The sequence below is a fragment of the Megalobrama amblycephala genome, linkage group LG17 (genome assembly GCF_018812025.1).
Source record: "Megalobrama amblycephala isolate DHTTF-2021 linkage group LG17, ASM1881202v1, whole genome shotgun sequence".
NCBI lineage: Eukaryota > Metazoa > Chordata > Actinopteri > Cypriniformes > Xenocyprididae > Megalobrama > Megalobrama amblycephala.
Genome location: NC_063060.1, coordinates 10650113 through 10668023, shown reverse-complemented (window position 1 = coordinate 10668023; position 17911 = coordinate 10650113). Strand labels below are relative to the sequence as shown.

The window sequence follows — 17911 nt, the reverse complement described above, 5'->3', positions numbered from 1 at the left end:
CATTTATTTGATCAAAAATACAGCACAAACAATAATATTGCAAAATTTTATTACAATTTAAAATAACTGTTTTCTGTTTCAATATATAATTTTAAATGTAATTTATTCCTAATGTGCTGATTTGGTGCTCAAAAAAAATTCTTTGATTTTTTATCAATGTTATCAAACAGTTGCTTAATATTCGTGTAAATCTGTGATATATTTTTTTCAGGATTCTTTGATTAATATAAAGTTCAAAAGAACAGCATTTATCTGAAAGTACTCTTTGATAAAATGATAAAAGTCTTTACTTTGACTTCTTTCTAATTTAATGTGTTCTTCATTAATATGTATTCATTTCTTTCAAAAAAAAAAAAAAAAAAATGAAAAAACTTGTGAATGGCAATGTGTATTATATATTAAATAGCTCCAATGTAGTTTTTGTTAGTATCTTGGAGTGCAGCTACTTTTTCAAAAGGGCAGCTTGACTTTATATTACAAAAATAACTACTTTATATTATGATTAGCTTGTAGTTTGGCAAGCTACATTTTCAAGTACTTTCCCCTACAATGGTGCGCACACACACACACACACACACACACACACACACACACACACACACACACACACACACACACACACACACACACACACACACACACAATTGCACAATGAATGCATATTTATGTGGACCATGTGTTTGTGTGGAATCTGTATGTGTACAATGTGTAACCATGTATATTAATGGATTTACATGGTTAGAAAAATAGAAAAGTGAGTTAAAGCACAAGCTGACTGGGGTGACCTGATTTATGTTGGTCTGGCTTCATGACTTCAGAACATTCACAGTTTTCTTGACCTCACTTTGCCAAATACACTGACTCACCAAACAGACATCTAGGCGCACACATGATCGTCAAACACGCATTCAGAAGGAATTTTCTTACTGCAATCACACCGATGTGCCTCTCTCTCTCACTCTCTCTTTCAGAGCCCCTCATACCATCTCTCACAGGTTTCTCTTTAAAGCTTCACCATTTACAGCTCAAACATGTCTGAGTGAACAAGTTGAAAACAAAGGAGTGAAAGTGATTGGGCGTGGCTGTTTACACAGCAAGTCAAAGTCATTGGGCCTGGCAGTTTATAGTTTACTGAAAGAGCGTATGTTGGTGTTAAGTGTAAAATAGACTCACCTAGAAAGACGTCTGACTATTGACATAAAGTCTGGTACTTAACGCAGCATATTCTGGCAAAGATTACTCAGTTAAGACAAGAAGAGATTGTCTGACCTACACTAACAACTAAAGTTTGGGGGTGGTAAGATATTTTTTAATGTTTTTGAAAGAAGTCTCTTATGCTTAGAAGAAAGAAGTCTAATAAATGCTTAGGCTGCATTTATTTGACCAAGAATACAGTAAAAACAGTAATACTGTGAAATGTTATTACAATTTAAAATAACTTTTCTATTTTAAAATATTTTACATTGCTTTCTAAGCCTGCGGCTCTCATCATGTGTGAGATGTGGGTGCAGTGGTCAAAGCAGAGTTTTCTTTTGTTGATTAACAGCAGGTTATTAGACTGCTGTCACTTTAAGGCTGAATGCACGGATCCACATCTAATATTCTCCCAACTGTTTACGTTCATTTAAGACCGAGAGAATGTTCAAAATAGACATTTTGACATAATTTTGTGTGTATTTGTCCATGCAAGTGTGAAAGAGAATTCAATTCAATACTCGTACAGTGACGTCTGAGAGGTGGCTATATGTGTGCCCACAGAAAACTTGACTGAATTGAGCTTTTTCTCGCCATCATGCTTTTTCAGATTTATCCATAACCTCTTTTTCCCAGACGTTTTGAACATTTTATGAGAGAACATTTTATGCAGCAAGTGTATGCCAACTTATGTCCCACCAGGTAGACCAGCACATTACAATTCAAACGTGTGCATCTACCACGCAGGACACTGACTGGATCTCTTCCCAAATCGTCCCTCCCTACCATTTTCATCTTGTTTTTATTCCTTGATGAAAATGTCAATAGATTTTCATCATAGTTTTTGTCATTCATAACTGGTTTTTATTTAGTTATCGTCTCGTTTTTGTCAGTGAAAAAATGTCATTGATGAAAATTATGACGAAAATTATTCGTCAATGAAATTAAAGGGTTAGTTCACCCAAAAACTTTTTGAGAAAAGTAGTTATGACATCGTTAAAATAGTCCACGTGTCTACAGTGGTTCAACCTTAATGTTATGAAGCAACGAGAATAGTTTTTGTGTGCACAAACAAAACAAAAATAACGACTTTATTCAACAATAATGTCACTATTGTCACAATAGGGACTAATTTAACGATGGCTTTACTACCTTTCTGGACCTCAAAAGGTGCAATGACATTGCTGCCTATTTGTGGTTCAGAAACCCTTGGATTTTATCAAAAATATCTTTGTGTTTCAAAGATGAACAAAGGTCTTATGGGTTTGGGACGACATGAGGGTGAGTAATTAATGACAGAAATTTCATTTTTGGGTAAACTAACCCTTTAACATTGAGTGTAGGAAAAAAATGGAAAATGGCACAGAAAATGAATTGGTTATGGTTTTAACTTAAAGGGATAGTTCACCCACAAATGAAAATTTGATGTTTATCTGCTTACCCCCAGCGCATCCAAGATGTAGGTGTCTTTGTTTCTTCAGTAGAACACAAATGATGATTTTTAACTGCAACCGCTGCCGTCTCTCAGTGGTATAATGCAAGTCAGCGGGAACTTGGACTATAAGAGTAAATAAAACACGACAGACAAATCCAATTCATCACTCGATTCATTTGGTCTGATCGCACTCTGACAGCGGCAGTGATGTCTCGCGCATATACTTCAATGAGAGCGAGACATCACTGCCGTTGTCAGAGCACGATCAGACCAAACGAATCGAGTGATGAATGCCGTTGGACATAGTGGTGTATTAGAGGTAAAAATGATATAAATACTGTTCGGTTTCTCGCACAAACCGATCGTTTCTTGTCTTAGGACATCAATGTGTCGTCACGAGCTGCAGGGTTTAATGTGGACTTGTCTAAGCAAGTTTTATTTACTGTTATTGTAGAAGTTCCCATCCACTAGCATTATTTGACTGACAGACAGCAACGGTTGGAGTTAAAAATCATAATTTGTGTTCTACTGAAGAAACAAAGACACCTACATCTTTGATGCTCTGGGGGTAAGCAAATAAACATCAAATTTTCATTTTTGGGTGAACTATCCCTTTAATCAAGATTTTCTCCACATTGAGCTTCTCTATTTCTACGTTTTGAATGACCAATGCGGCAGCGGAGCATCTAGCCTATCTGTGACTGGATAGGCTAACAAAAACATTAAAACACTCTTATATCATCATCATCATCACACACCTTGTGCGCAACTGATAAGGCTGCCTGACACAAACCTAAAATTCGAATGCACTCTTTTTGCATTCAAATGTGGATTTTTATTTTACATTTGAGGAATATTTGAAATTTGAATTTTAATTGGTAGGTGTGGCTCTGAGGCTCCGCTTCCCTTATTTATAATATAATTTATTTCAATATATTGTGTAAAGTACTATGTAAATAAACGTGACATATCCACATCACTATGATCAGATGCTTTCTTAACTGCTGTTTTCTCACCACTGTCATTTTTGTTCTGTGTTTATTTTGCTTCGCCATGAGTATATGGGGGCCTTTACACCGCATCCACTGGGCCTGGCTTTGCTCAGCCAACCACATTAGGCAATGGTGGTGTGGAGAAAAAGTCCCTGCTGATGTTAAAACACCATTTGGAGATCACAGAGATGCTCATGCGGCTTGTGCGAAAACGGGGCCATTTTGAATCATGCAAAATATGAAAGTTACACCTGAACATGCATATGGAGCAGTGACAGGAAGTTTGCCTTATGAACAGGAAATGAAAACCATGAGGTGACAAAGACAACCGTCGGCACCATCTTTATCAACCTTCATGGTGCATGATGCCTCCTTTTCTACTAAATCTGTGCCAACAAAGTACAGGTACACACACTGAATAAGGCAGAATTTTCTGTGCACAAAAAAACCTGTGTTTCATAGCGATGCCCGTTTCTCTCTCTCTCTCTCTCTCTGTCTTTCTCTCTCTCGTCTCAGCACTGGTATGTGTCAGGATGCTGTAAATTGTGCTGGCTGGTGGATGTGAACTCTTGCTGGGTTAGAGAATATTCTCGTTACTCAGTAAGTCTGGACACCTCTCGCCTCTGTACAGCTCATCTCGCCATCGAATAACCTCATTTAAACCCTGCAAACCACACCCTTTCTCTTGCATCACATCTTTTATATTTTATTACATTATCTGCGCAGAGCTAAATGATCTATTAAATTATTCAGTAAAATCCCAGCCTTTTCGGAATATTATGCTGTTTCTCAGCACATTTTGCTAGATGCAAAGATGGAGCTTACAGACATCAGCTATCATCTGAATAACGTAAATGCGACTCAGGGTTCAGAGTTGGGCATCACCGTCTAGCTGCATTGCTGAAAGTCACCGGCGATGTTTCACATGCCCTTGATAAAAGCAGCATTGTGCTGGCCTACTTTACTGATTTATCGAAGGCATTCAGGCCTTGAGTTACTACAGCACCCAAACTAAAGCAGTGCCCTACATCACAATGCTAGAACCACTTTTATAGCAGAATTACCTTTGATGATACGATAATCAGTTTGCAAACACCATTAAAGGATTTCTCAAGCTGCCGGTTTATTATTTATCTCTAAATAATCTAAAGCCGTGGCAAACTTAAATGCTAAGACAGCAAAACTTGAGGTGTTCTCCAGATCTCAGGGGGCCTAACTACTCATTGGTAACAACACTGATTCTTTTTATGGCTGTCTGATTCACAAAGCATTCTAGGAAGACTATATTTATACTTTTTTAAACTATCCGTGAACTGATTTCTTTCAGAAAAGTAAATGCAAATCTACTCATAAAACCACTAATTTATGTAGCAAAAACATAAGTGCTGTCTTGCTGTCTTACATCTTTAGTGAGGCTCTTCAACACATTAAGAACCATCATTAAATTTATTCCTCTATTGAAATGAATTGGTCTAATATCCACAATCATCATCACTAAATGCATATACTAAATACTGCAAATAAGGCAAAACCATACTATATTATACCACATATTTTCATTAAATGTCATGCCTTCAAGTTAAATATATCATTCTTTAACCTCATACAGTGCTGCAACCAGAGCCTAAAACTAACTTTTTGCCACACCTGGCAATGGCCAATGACTTAAGATAATATACCGGCCATAAATATTTTTTACCGCCCATGAAACTGTTTTTGCATAAACAGGCAGTTATGACACCAAAATATTAGATACCAGTGAAAATTCACAATTTTCTCTTCCAATTTCGATACCACAGCTGCTAGCCTAACTAATATAAATTTAAAACGTTATTAAAGACAAGTAAACAGTCAGTAATAAAATAAGAACTAATAATTAAATTACAAGCAAAAGCACAAATAAATACAATATGACAAAGATACAAATGAAATAAAGTTTTCAAGTAAATTGCATAAACTAAATAAATGTAAAAAGTAAAAACACTGCATAATCTTCACTGCATAAATTAAACATCCTTATTAATTAATCCTTTGCTGTTTGATTAACATTAAACCACAGACAGCAGCAGGCATATTAGGCTGCTGTCACTTTAAGAGTGAATGCACAGATCTAATATACTGATACTGTACACATGCCTTTACTTAAGACTAGGGGTGTAACGATATCACAAACCGAACCGAAAGATCGCGATACACCACCCACGATACGAATCGCGGAACTCTCGTGGCGTACCGCGGTACTCTCACGCCTCCTGCTGCCCATTGTTGAGGTAAATGTCACTTATCTCTAACTAACTAATCTATTAATTTAATAAATTTTCTTTGCATACATTTGATTAAATTGTATTAGTAACGACTAATAAGAGCTTTTTAAATGCTGTTCTAAATATTATATTCCAAAGTTAATGTTTTCCAAGTGCATGTCATGTCACGTGACTTGGGAGTGAGCGTCACACGCAGGGTGGCTGCTCCGCCTGAGATTGCAGATCCCCCGGACAGATTTAAGTCTCTTGTGTGGGAACATTTTGGTTTTCCAGTGAAGTACAGGAATGGAATTCATGTCATAGACAAAGCACACACAATCTGTCGTAACTGTTTCACAAAACTTACTTATATGACAGGAAACACATCTAATATGCAAGCGCATCTCCGGAGACATCACCCCAACATTGATATTAGCGGCCAACGTAAGAAGCCTCAAAAGCAGGAAACTGCCTTCAGAATAGTTAACTCTCTCAAACAATTACAAAGGCAATAGCCGTTTTCTGTTGTTGAGAATGATGGATTCACGCATTTGCTAAGTGTGTCGGAGCCCAGATACCGATTACCGAGCCGACCACATTTCAGTCAGAATGTGCTGCCTCACTTTTGCAGCAAAGTAAAAGCCAAACTAGTCGAGGACCTGAAGCAATGCTAAATTCATTGCTTTAATTTCGGGCGGGTGGACCTATGCAACTCAGTTTTTCATGACGATCACGGCGCAATACATTACTAAATTTATTTTTGACTAGTTTTGGAGTTATTTATTTAATTTGAGTTTACTCCGTTAAGCTGACTGCACTAAAGAGATAAATGTTTTATTCTGACTATTCTACATTGGAAGTATTTATTTAGTATTTTTAGATAGTATTTTTTTTACTCAGGTATGCTGACTGCACTAAAAATGTGAAGCCAAAGTTAATAAAGAAAAAGTCAAGTTATTTTTGTTATTATTACGTAAAGTGAATCTATTGTTCCTTAGCATTGCTGGTAAAATGACATGAACCCTACCCCCACAGCAAACCGAACCGAACCGAACCGTGGCTCCAAAACCGTAAACCGAACCGAACCGTGCCATTGGTGTATCGTTACACCCCTACTTAAGACATAACTATGTTTACTAGGATCCTCACTATTTTTTGACATCATTTTGTGAGAATTTGTCCACTCAAGAACAAGGAGACATGAAAGAGAGCTTAGTTTAGTACTCACACGCTGTCTGACGTGGCTTTCTGGGCGAGTAACGAAATGAGTTCCCTTTCGAGACTTCTTGTGTATGAACGTTTAAATTGTCAAGGCTTAAAGTTTCATGACGATGCAGCGCTGGCCTGTCAACAGTCCCAAGCGACGCTCACGCTCCATGCATTGTTAGAATTCATAAAAATGTTACCGGCCAAATGGCGAGTGACACCATTTTACATACTCGTCAACGCTGATTTCTTCTTGCATTTTGCACTTGATGAATATTAATTTTAGGCCCTAGCTACAACATTAAAAGTTAATTAAAAGTTAGTTTAGAGACTATTTATATATTATAAAAATATATAAATACACATAAAGAATGCAAAATTTAATAAATGAATTGTTGTAACTTGAAGAGTATATATATAGTCATGCCTTCTTCATTAAGTTACACATAATTTATTAAATATATTCTTCTTTAAACTCATGCAGTTCTACAGCTATTTGAAATTAAGTTAGTTCAGAGACTCTGTACTTGCAAAAAACTTCACAGTTGCTAAATTAGGAAACTAAACTAGTTTCACTCGCTCAAACAGTTAAAGCAGCGAGAAAACAGGAAGTTTATGAGTAACAGAGAGTGAGAAGTTCTCAGTTTGCAAACGTCCTCTTTTAGAACACAGTCTTACAAAACCTAACAAAGCCTAACACTGTTTGTCCCAAAGCGTGTTGAGAAAGAAGCATTTCATTTACTTTGAGAGATGTGTTGAGAAAAACAGGAAAAAATGACAACAGCTGAACGGCTGTTCATCTCCTCCCGCCAAATATTATCAGCAGCTACAGATGTATCGCACTAAACAAAAAGCACAATGTCACGTCAAACCTTACATAAACACCTCTGAAGAGTGTCCCAAAGAGAAAAAAAACTGCTTAATGCACTCATAAAGCAAGATAAAGAAATAAATTGTCTTTTGAAGCTCTCATACACTTAGAGGCAAATTCAACAGTGCGTTATACACAGCCAATTGTGTTTGGCAGCAGATGCACATCCCTGGTTCTTCAAACTGACTTTGAATATAATCAAATAAGTTGTGGAGCAACATCAGAGGAGAGAGCGATTGGTAGCTATTATGACTCTTCAACAAAGTCCAACAACTTCATAAAAAATGGAAATTTACAAAGTGCCAAAGACACCTACTTAAAAGGCCATGTAAATGGTTTGCAAACTAGAACCTGCATTTTCACAAGTCAAAGAGACACAAGAGGAAGCGGTCAAGCATGTTAGAATAAATAGAATAATAAAAAAATAATAATGTAAATTTTAAAGTGTACAATAAGTAACCTTACCATACACAGAGAAAATTACTGTATATGAACATATTTAAAAAATATGAATAATTATACCAATTGCATCACATGTCAAATGCCTGAAAAATATATTAGTTTATAGTCAAAATCTGGCAAACAGAGCAACCCATTTTGTTTTTGTTTTTACCGTAAATTAAAAGAGATTATTTTATAGTGTACAGTATATACATACTGCATACATATCAACACATTGCTGAAACATTCAAAAGTAAGCAAAATATTATTTTATGCATGATACACTGCAAAAAAAAAGAAGTGTAAATCAGCAAACAACTCACAATTAAAAAAGTCAAAAATCTACAACGCAGTGTGTAATTGTTAGCATTTCTAAAACGTATATAATATACATATAAATCCATTATGAAACAAACACATTTTTGAGAGTCATAAATAATTTTAGAGCAATAGACGCAAAACAAAATGTAAATGTTTAAATGTGTATAATTGATCTCGATTGCATTTGGTTAGTTCTTACCCGCGTGTGGTGCGAGAGCTGTATCTCCACTGAGAGCGAGACAGGAACTCACACATGGGTCACCAGCCAATGTGGCTCACCGCAATGCATTCTGGGCCAGATAATAACGTATGCCCCGGTGTGTCACAGTGCACGACCAAGCAGAGTAGCTTGCATGCAAAACACTGCATTAAGCTGTTTAAGTGTGTGTGTGTGTTTATGGTTTCAATGTGTGATCACATGATAAAGCACATACTGAAGTAACTGTGTGTGTGTGTTCAGTGATCATTCTCTCTATCGCCATGGAAACCTGCTTTTATCTTATTTGCATCTGGGTGTACCAGCAGCAGAGAGAGAGAGAGAGAGAGAGAGAGAGAGAGAGAGAGAGAGAGAGAGAGAGAGCTGTGTCATTTTCCCCTAGAAAACACCACTGCCCTCTTCAGAGACTTGAGAAGTTTCCCATCAAATTCACACTCATTTCACCCGCGCAAACACTTTACCAGAGCGTAGAGAAAACATGGCTATAATCATGGTCCTGATCAGAATCTCATACTAATATACTGGCCCTAAAAGTCAACGCTTCAAAAAAGAGGAAACAACTCTCACACACTGCTAAAGATAGCAAAGTATGATGCCTTGCACAGGAAGAGGGTTGTGAGCCCAGAAAAACTATCTGAACGTGAGTCACACTTAAACGTTTGATTGCAATGGATAACAAAACATTAAACTTCAATAACAACAAACTTCTTTTTGTGAAATGTTTTGCTTGAAATATATGTTTGTGCCATCTTGCTTTAAAATAAATGCCACTTGGTTTGATATTTTCTTTTATAATGCTAAAAAATGCATGCATTGTTTTAGTATGTAAAACAATGTATGTGTATGTGAGAGCATGTACTTGTGTTTGCATGTGAATTAGTGTGCATGCATGCACTGTGTGTGTGTGTAAGGTTACTTGAGGTCTGCAGTTCACTCATGCCAGGTGTGTTATCTCAGACGTTCCACATGACTGAGTCGATGGTAGAGTTCCTCTTCTAAACTCACTCACCTGGTCCAAAAACACTCACACGTCTCACTAATGCAACCCCCCGGGTGTTATTTACACTAATGACAGTGTGAGAGAGAGAGAAACAGATTTAAGGCTAGTATATTCATACAAATAAAGCCTCCAACCTAATGCTATTTAACAACCTTTATGAGCTCTTATGATGCCATAGAAAAAGAAAAAAAAAACAACATTTCCAGGTCAGCATGAAACAGCATTCCCAGCCCAATTTTCTTCCATAATCTGACACATTCTGAGTGAAACAGATTATTCAACAAGGGAAAAAATTGTAGGGCAGGACTTTTAAACACATAAAATTGATTGGATCGCCAAAAGGGGCGTTTCATGCAAGACCTAAATGCGAGCTTGTCATAGATTGTGGAGGGCAGTGTTGTTATTATTAACCAAAACATTTGGTCACACTTTAGGGTACAGTTCTCACTATTAACTATGACTTTTGCCTCAATAAACTCCCAATTACTGCTTATGAATAGATATTAAGGTAGTTAAGTTTAAGTATTGGGTAGGATTAAGGGATGTAGAATATGGTCATGCAGAATAAGGCATTAAAATGTGCTTTATAAGTACTAATAAAGAGCCAATATCCTAGTAATATGCATGCTATAGTTCAGTGTTTCTCAACTCCAGTCCTCGGGACCCACTGCTCTGCACATTTTGTATGTATCCCTTATTTAACACACCTGATTTAGATCATATAAGATCATATTAGATCATATGTCATATAAGAGAGACATACAAAATGTGCAGAGCAGTGGGTCCCGAGGACTGGAGTTGAGAACCACTGCTATAGTTTATAGTGAGAATTGGAACTAAACTAAAGTGTTACCTAAATTGATCACACTTTAGTTTAGGGTCCAATTCTCACTATTAACTAATTATTAACTATGACTTTTGCCTCAATAAACTCCTAATTACTGCTTATTAATAGTTAGTAAAGTAGTTGTTAAGTTTAGATATTGGGTAGGATTAAGGGATGTAGAATAAGGCATTAATATGTGCTTTATAAGTACTAATAAAAAGCCAATATCTTAATAATATGCATGCTAATAAGCAACTAGTTAATAGTGAAAAATGAACCCTAAATTAAAATGTTAACGTTAAATTATAGGAAAGTTGCTGACTGCTAAAATTAACTTCCTCTCCATTTTGCCGTGACACTCCACTAAAGGATGAAGTGACGGAACACGTGCTCTCCACTGACTTCGGTCCTATTGGCTGAAGTTGATCTTCATTTGCATAAAGTTAAACATATCTCAAATTTGTTGCATCGCTGAACACGGCCACATCCTTTCGCCAATGATCACTGTCGCTCATGTCACCAGAAATCGCCAGCTCTCCATTGAAATTAATAGGATCATGTTGTTTGTCGCTGGCTATGTAAATGGGTGTGGCAAACAGGGCGGAGCAAAACAAGTGGTACTCACTGGAGAGCCAAATGACATCCAGCTCCCCCTCTCTGGAACTTGACCTAGTCCAGTTCCACCTCTGTGGATCTAATGGGTGGAGGGATAGAGTTATGGATAGGGTTAGGGTGATTGGACCTTCTAGCTCCACCCATTACACTCAATTTAGAAGCCCAAAAAAGACGATGGAGGACGAGGCCTGGACTTTATGTTGGTGCTTTATTTTAGTTTATGCAGCAATCGTCTGTGAGGGGCTGCCACTTTTGTTTTGTTCTTTATGTTTATTTTATTATTAAAGTTATGTTTAACGTTTGCTGGTTCCCGCCTCCTTCTTCCTTTATCAACAAACCCAGTTACAATGGGGCTTAACTGAAATAAGTTTATGTTGAAGTACTAAAACTACTGAAAAAAAAATGTATTATTTAGAAATATTTTTTAAAAATAAAAAAAGAATAAAAATAGCAAAAAGCACATACAATTAAAAAAATAAATAAAGATTAAAATAAAATATGAAAATATAAAAGTAACAGCTAACTCAAAATATTAATAACATTTATTTAGTTTAAATAATAATCAAATTACCCATCTTCAATGTAATTCGCATGCCAACGCACTGAAGGAATAGTTCACCCAAAAATTCTGTCATCATTTACTCACCCTCATGTCATTCCAAACCTGTATAAATTACATTCTTTTGCAAAACACAAACAACAGATGTTTTCAATAACGCTGTTGGTTCCAAATAACTTTGGAGCCCTTTAACTTCCACTGAATGGAAGTCTTCTTCATAATTCTTTTTTTTATTATTCCACAGAAAAAAGAACGAACAACATGAGGTTGAGTAAATGATGACAGATTTTTGGGGGGAACTATCCGTTTAAATTATTTTATTTAAAAAAATAGTGTGTATTTGAATTTTATGTTGAATTTAAGTTCCCATGACATCACAGAAGAACTTTTTTAAGCTCCTATGATGTTAAAGGAGCAACTTTGTAAGTTCCAATGATGATATTTTAAGGACCTTTTTAAAGATTCTCATGATGTCATAGAAGAACTGTTATAAAAATTCCATAGAAGAACCTTTGTGTAATGTGTAGTTCTATATCTGTTTAGTTTCATAGTGTTTTGGTTCTGTTTTCCATGTTCTGGTTTGCAGTTCTCTGTGCTTATTAATTTCCATAGTTCTGTTTAATTTACACACCTGTTCTGTTTGACCTTGATTACTCTCCCCATGTATTTAAGGCCAGAGTTTCCTCAGTTCTGCATTCGCCCTCGTTTGCGTTTATATTGGAAGTGTTTGTGTTTTTCCATGATTCTCCTGCATGTTCATTAGATTGTGAAATAAAGACTTTCTGTTCATTCTCCAACGCTGTGCGCTCATTACAGCCACATAACCGTAACACCTTGTAAATTCCAATGACTGTGGATCTCAACCTTTTTAACTTCAAGGCCCCTCCATTGTACACAACAATATTTGATTCCCCCCGCTCATAAATTTTACCTGATTGAGCTTGGCAGAAGAGGGCGGAGCTTTAACAGCTCGTGCTTCGGTTGATCAACAACAACAAAGCTGGAGAATCTCACGCAGCTAAAATGAGGATTGTCAGTAATGTGTTCAGCCTTACAGAGTTGGAAACTGATGGAGGGACTCAGGAAGAAGTTACAACTTTTTAAATGCATCTGGACATTTCTGAATAGTTAGTGGATAAATTTATGTAGTTGCTGTGGAGTTGATTCAACTCATCGACTAGCATGTGCCGTCATTTTGTGCAAATCTAGCATTAAATTGACCCTTGTTTGTGAAGCCGTCCAGCATAAAATGATCGCATGGTAACAACACTCTACTACAACATCTCTTCCTCTTCTCTAAAGCAGCCCAACATGGCCTCGCCCCCTTTATTGCGTGTTCCCAGGGGCAGGGTTTATGTAAATTTTGGGGTTTGCGATGTCACTAACACAGGAAGAAGCTTGTTGTAGTCCCTACCAGCCATTTGTTGTAGTTGTTAAAAATTGAGTTCTGTAAAAGAAAATATCTCCCTTTGCATTGAACTTTGAGCATCGTAACTTTGCAGATGTTGTTTATGCTCAAACAGGAATATTACATACTAACTAAAGTTAAAAAAGTTAAATCATAATCAAGGACCTTTAAAACCAATATACTGTTCAGAACCAATGACGTATTAATCTCAAATTAACCATAAGTATGTACTGCAAAAATAATAAAAGAGTTTTCTTTGCTGAACCAAAGGTGCTTTTAAGAACCTTTTGAGTGATGCAGGGAAAGACAGAAAAGGAGGAATGAAAAATGAGGGCATGGAAAGGAAAGGCACACATGAAGAAATGAACCATGGAGAGTAAGAAAGCGTGCTCAACATACAATGCCTCATTTCAAACCTTTCCGTGCTCACTTCTAACCTGGCACGTCGCTGAATATCAGGACGCCAAATATCCTTAGTTTGAAAAATACCCATTCCAATTGCTTTCCCAAGCCACCGGTGGACAGGAAGTCCTCGTCTAGCCCTCTGAGTAATGGCACACAGACACAGTCTGCGGTCTTACCTGACTCTGAGCCGCTGAGATCCAGTCCCGTATGTCCTCTTTTCTGTCTGCCGACAGGAAGCACATTCAGTCCGTCCCTATTTACAGTCCCCTGGCACTGCAGTACGGCTCACAGCTGGTGCATTCCTGCTCCGCTCTGCCTCAGCTGATGGAGAGAGGAGAGATAGAGGAGAGCCGACACGGCAGACAGAGAAAGAAACGGAGAGAGTCAGAACGCAGTATGAACATGCTGTACAAATCATCCACTGTGAATATGAGGTCAGCAGATGCTGATCAGCCAATCAGAGTCTTGATCTATAACAACTTGAGCTAACTGCATAATGCATTTCTTATTATTTCATCCATTTGATGCATGAACAGAAGCATTGATTTGAAGCAGAGACATCAGCAGTTATTAATGTCTCGCTGATGATACCTAGAGCGACGACTATCGAGTAACAAGGCTGTTTTCTTGTCCTCTTGTCGGTTAGTCATCACTCAAATGCAATTAAAATGCAGTTAAAGACCAGATGACTTCATAATTGAAGTTTTATGGTCCATTTATTCCATGTCTGTGAGCTTTAATGTCATGGATATGCTAGTGTACTGGACAAGTACAAGTTGACAAAATACACTGCTGTTCAAAAGTTTGGGATCAGTAAGATTTTTTTCAAAGAAATTAATAATTTTATTCTGCAAGGATGCATTAAATTGTTCAAAAGTGTCAGTAAAGACATTTATAATGTCAAAATTTCTACTTCAAATAAATGCTGTTCTTTTGAACTTTTATTAATCAAAGAATCCTGAAAACAGCACAACTGTTTTCAACATTAAAAATAATAAGAAATGCTTCTTGAGCACCAAATCAGCATATTAGAACATACAAACCCGATTCCAAAAAAGTTGGGACACTGTACAAATTGTGAATAAAAAAGGAATGCAATAATTTACAAATCTCATAAACTTATATTTTATTCACAATAGAATATAGATAACATATCAAATGTTGAAAGTGAGACATTTTGAAATGTCATGCCAAATATTGGCTCATGTTGGATTTCACGAGAGCTACACATTCCAAAAAAGTTGGGACAGGTAACAATAAGAGGCCGGAAAAGTTAAATGTACATATAAGGAACAGCTGGAGGACCAATTTGCAACTTATTAGGTCAATTGGCAACATGATTGGGTATAAAAAGAGCCTCTCAGAGTGGCAGTGTCTCTCAAAAGTCAAGATGGGCACCACCAATTCCCCCAATGCTGCGGCGAAAAATAGTGGAGCAATATCAGAAAGGAGTTTCTCAGAGAAATTGCAAAGAGTTTGAAGTTATCATCATCTACAGTGCATAATATCATCCAAAGATTCAGGGAATCTGGAACAATCTCTGTGCGTAAGGGTCAAGGCCGGAAAACCATACTGGATGCCCGTGATCTTCGGGCCCTTAGACGCACTGCATCACATACAGGAATGCTACTGTAATGGAAATCACAACATGGGCTCAGGAATACTTCCAGAAAACATTGTCGGTGAACACAATCCTCCGTGCCATTCGCCGACCTCTATAGGTCAAAAAAGAAGCCATATCTAAACATGATCCAGAAGCGCAGGCGTTTTCTCTGGGCCAAGGCTCTTTTAAAATGGACTGTGGCAAAGTGGAAAACTGTTCTGTGGTCAGACGAATCAAAATTTGAAGTTCTTTTTGGAAAACTGGGACGCCATGTCATCCGGACTAAAGAGGACAAGGACAACCCAAGTTGTTATCAGCGCTCAGTTCAGAAGCCTGCATCTCTGATGGTATGGGGTTGCATGAGTGCGTGTGGCATGGGCAGCTTACACATCTGGAAAGGCACCATCAATGCTGAAAGGTATATCCAAGTTCTAGAACAACATATGCTCCCATCCAGACGTCGTCTCTTTCAGGGAAGACCTTGCATTTTCCAACATGACAATGCCAGACCACATACTGCATCAATTACAACATCATGGCTGCGTAGGAGGAGGATCCGGGTACTGAAATGGCCAGCCTGCAGTCCAGATCTTTCACCCATAGAAAACATTTGGCGCATCATAAAGAGGAAGATGCGACAAAGAAGACCTTAGACAGTTGAGCAACTAGAAGCCTGTATTAGACAAGAATGGGACAACATTCCTATTCCTAAACTTGAGCAACTTGTCTCCTCAGTCCCCAGACGTTTGCAGACTGTTATAAAAAGAAGAGGGGATGCCACACAGTGGTAAACATGGCCTTGTCCCAACTTTTTTGAGATGTGTTGATGCCATGAAATTTAAAATCAACTTATTTTTCCCTTAAAATGATACATTTTCTCAGTTTAAACATTTGATATGTCATCTATGTTGTATTCTGAATAGTGTTGTCAAAAGTACCGGTACTTCGGTACCAAGTCGGTACTGAAATTTTGAAAATGTGACGATACCAGCATTTCTGTAGTACCGGTAGTACCGAGAATCCGGGTATATTCGGTACCCACTGATAGGGCTGTGGCATTTATGTGAATATGACACGAGTGAAGCACAAAGCTTTGTTTACAAAAGAAATAATAGGTTAGCAATTAAATGTGAAATCGCAGCCATGGAAATATTTTGGTTCATGCCGAATGAGAGAGGTAAGTGAGTCCATGTTTTGCGAAACGCAATCTGGTCACCTGATTAGCAGAGAATTTAACAATATTCCATTAGTTATTCCACTGAACATGGAATCTCTGTTTCTTTTCCCAAATCTTCACTCACGCAGGGGATTATAAATGTTTCTTTTGTTCGCATTTAGGCCTATTAGGCTATTTGCATTCTTTACTGTGGTAAAGTAGAAAAAACACCATAGGACAGACACCTTTTTGCTTGCACGTCAATTTCTATTTAACACAGTTTGTGCTTGTTATTAGACTTTATAAGGCACGTCAAGTTTATTTGTATAGCGTGTTTCACACACCAGTGATTTTTTGTTTCGTTTTCTCTGGCAGCGCTAAATCAAACATAGCCTGCCTGAATGTCTGAAGATAAAACTCGCTCTTCAGACCTTTTACAACAAGTGTCAGTTGCTAACATCAGGAGATAACATGAAGATATTTTTAAAGAGAAATGGTCTCTTTCCTGCTTGTGTCCCACATCCCTCTCAAAGCGCAGATCAGTAGGCTATATTAAAGACTATAATAACGGGACTTTGGCTATATGACGCATCTTTGTGTGGAAATAAAAAACAAATGTTTTTTGAAATAATATTTAACTTTCTTATTATTTAGGGTTACCATTATTTACCTAAAATTTATTTCATAGTTTTACAGGCTGTAGTGTGTTGTTTCACTGACGGAATAGAAAATAAGCACGCACATCTGTTACTCCTGTTGAAAAAAACAGCATATGCTGGTAAGGTAGGTATGCTGGAAGCCTTGAATGGAAGCTGGTATGCTGGTTTGAGTTGGTTTATGCTGGTCCTATGCTGGTCCATGCTGGTCCAGGACCACCTTAGGACCAGTTTAGGACCAGCATGGACCAGCACATGACCAGCATAAACCAACTCAAACCAGCATACCAGCTTCAAAACCTACCTTACCAGCATATGCTGTTTTTTTCAATGGTACAAAATAGATGTTTGTGCATTTATTTATTTTTTTGTATATTTCAAAATGTATTTAATTGAGGTAGCCTATATACACACACACAAACATACGAACACACTCCAAATCATATTTAATGTTTTTAAAATAGGCTATATAAAATAGTAAAATATTTCCAACAGATTTTGCTGTGGTACCAAAATTGGTACCGAGAACCGTAAAATTTTCATGGTATGGGTATTTCATACTACTGGAATTTTGGTACCGTGACAACACTAATTCTGAAAAAAATATTGAAATTTGAAACTTCCACATCATTGCATTCTGTTTTTATTCACAATTTGTACAGTGTCCTAACTTTTTTGGAATCGGGTTTGTATTTTGATTCAGTGTCACATGATCCTTCAAAATATGTTCTAATATGCTGAGAACATTTGCATCACAGGAATA

General features: G+C 37.2%; 1 protein-coding gene across 3 annotated transcripts in view; it reads right to left on the bottom strand.

Annotated features, from left to right (window-relative positions):
- The window catches only part of mbnl1 (muscleblind-like splicing regulator 1), a 103030-nt gene that overhangs the window by 62366 nt on the left and 22753 nt on the right, over positions 1 to 17911 (bottom strand). Inside the window, exon 3 of one of the 3 annotated variants that reach the window (XM_048162364.1) lies at positions 13910 to 14054. The gene's annotated coding sequence lies outside the window, so the exon portion shown is untranslated. Of the gene's footprint in view, positions 1 to 8902; positions 9054 to 9836; positions 9861 to 13909; positions 14055 to 17911 lie in introns of those variants that run through there. The other 2 variants (XM_048162366.1, XM_048162361.1) reach the window with 2 other exon arrangements.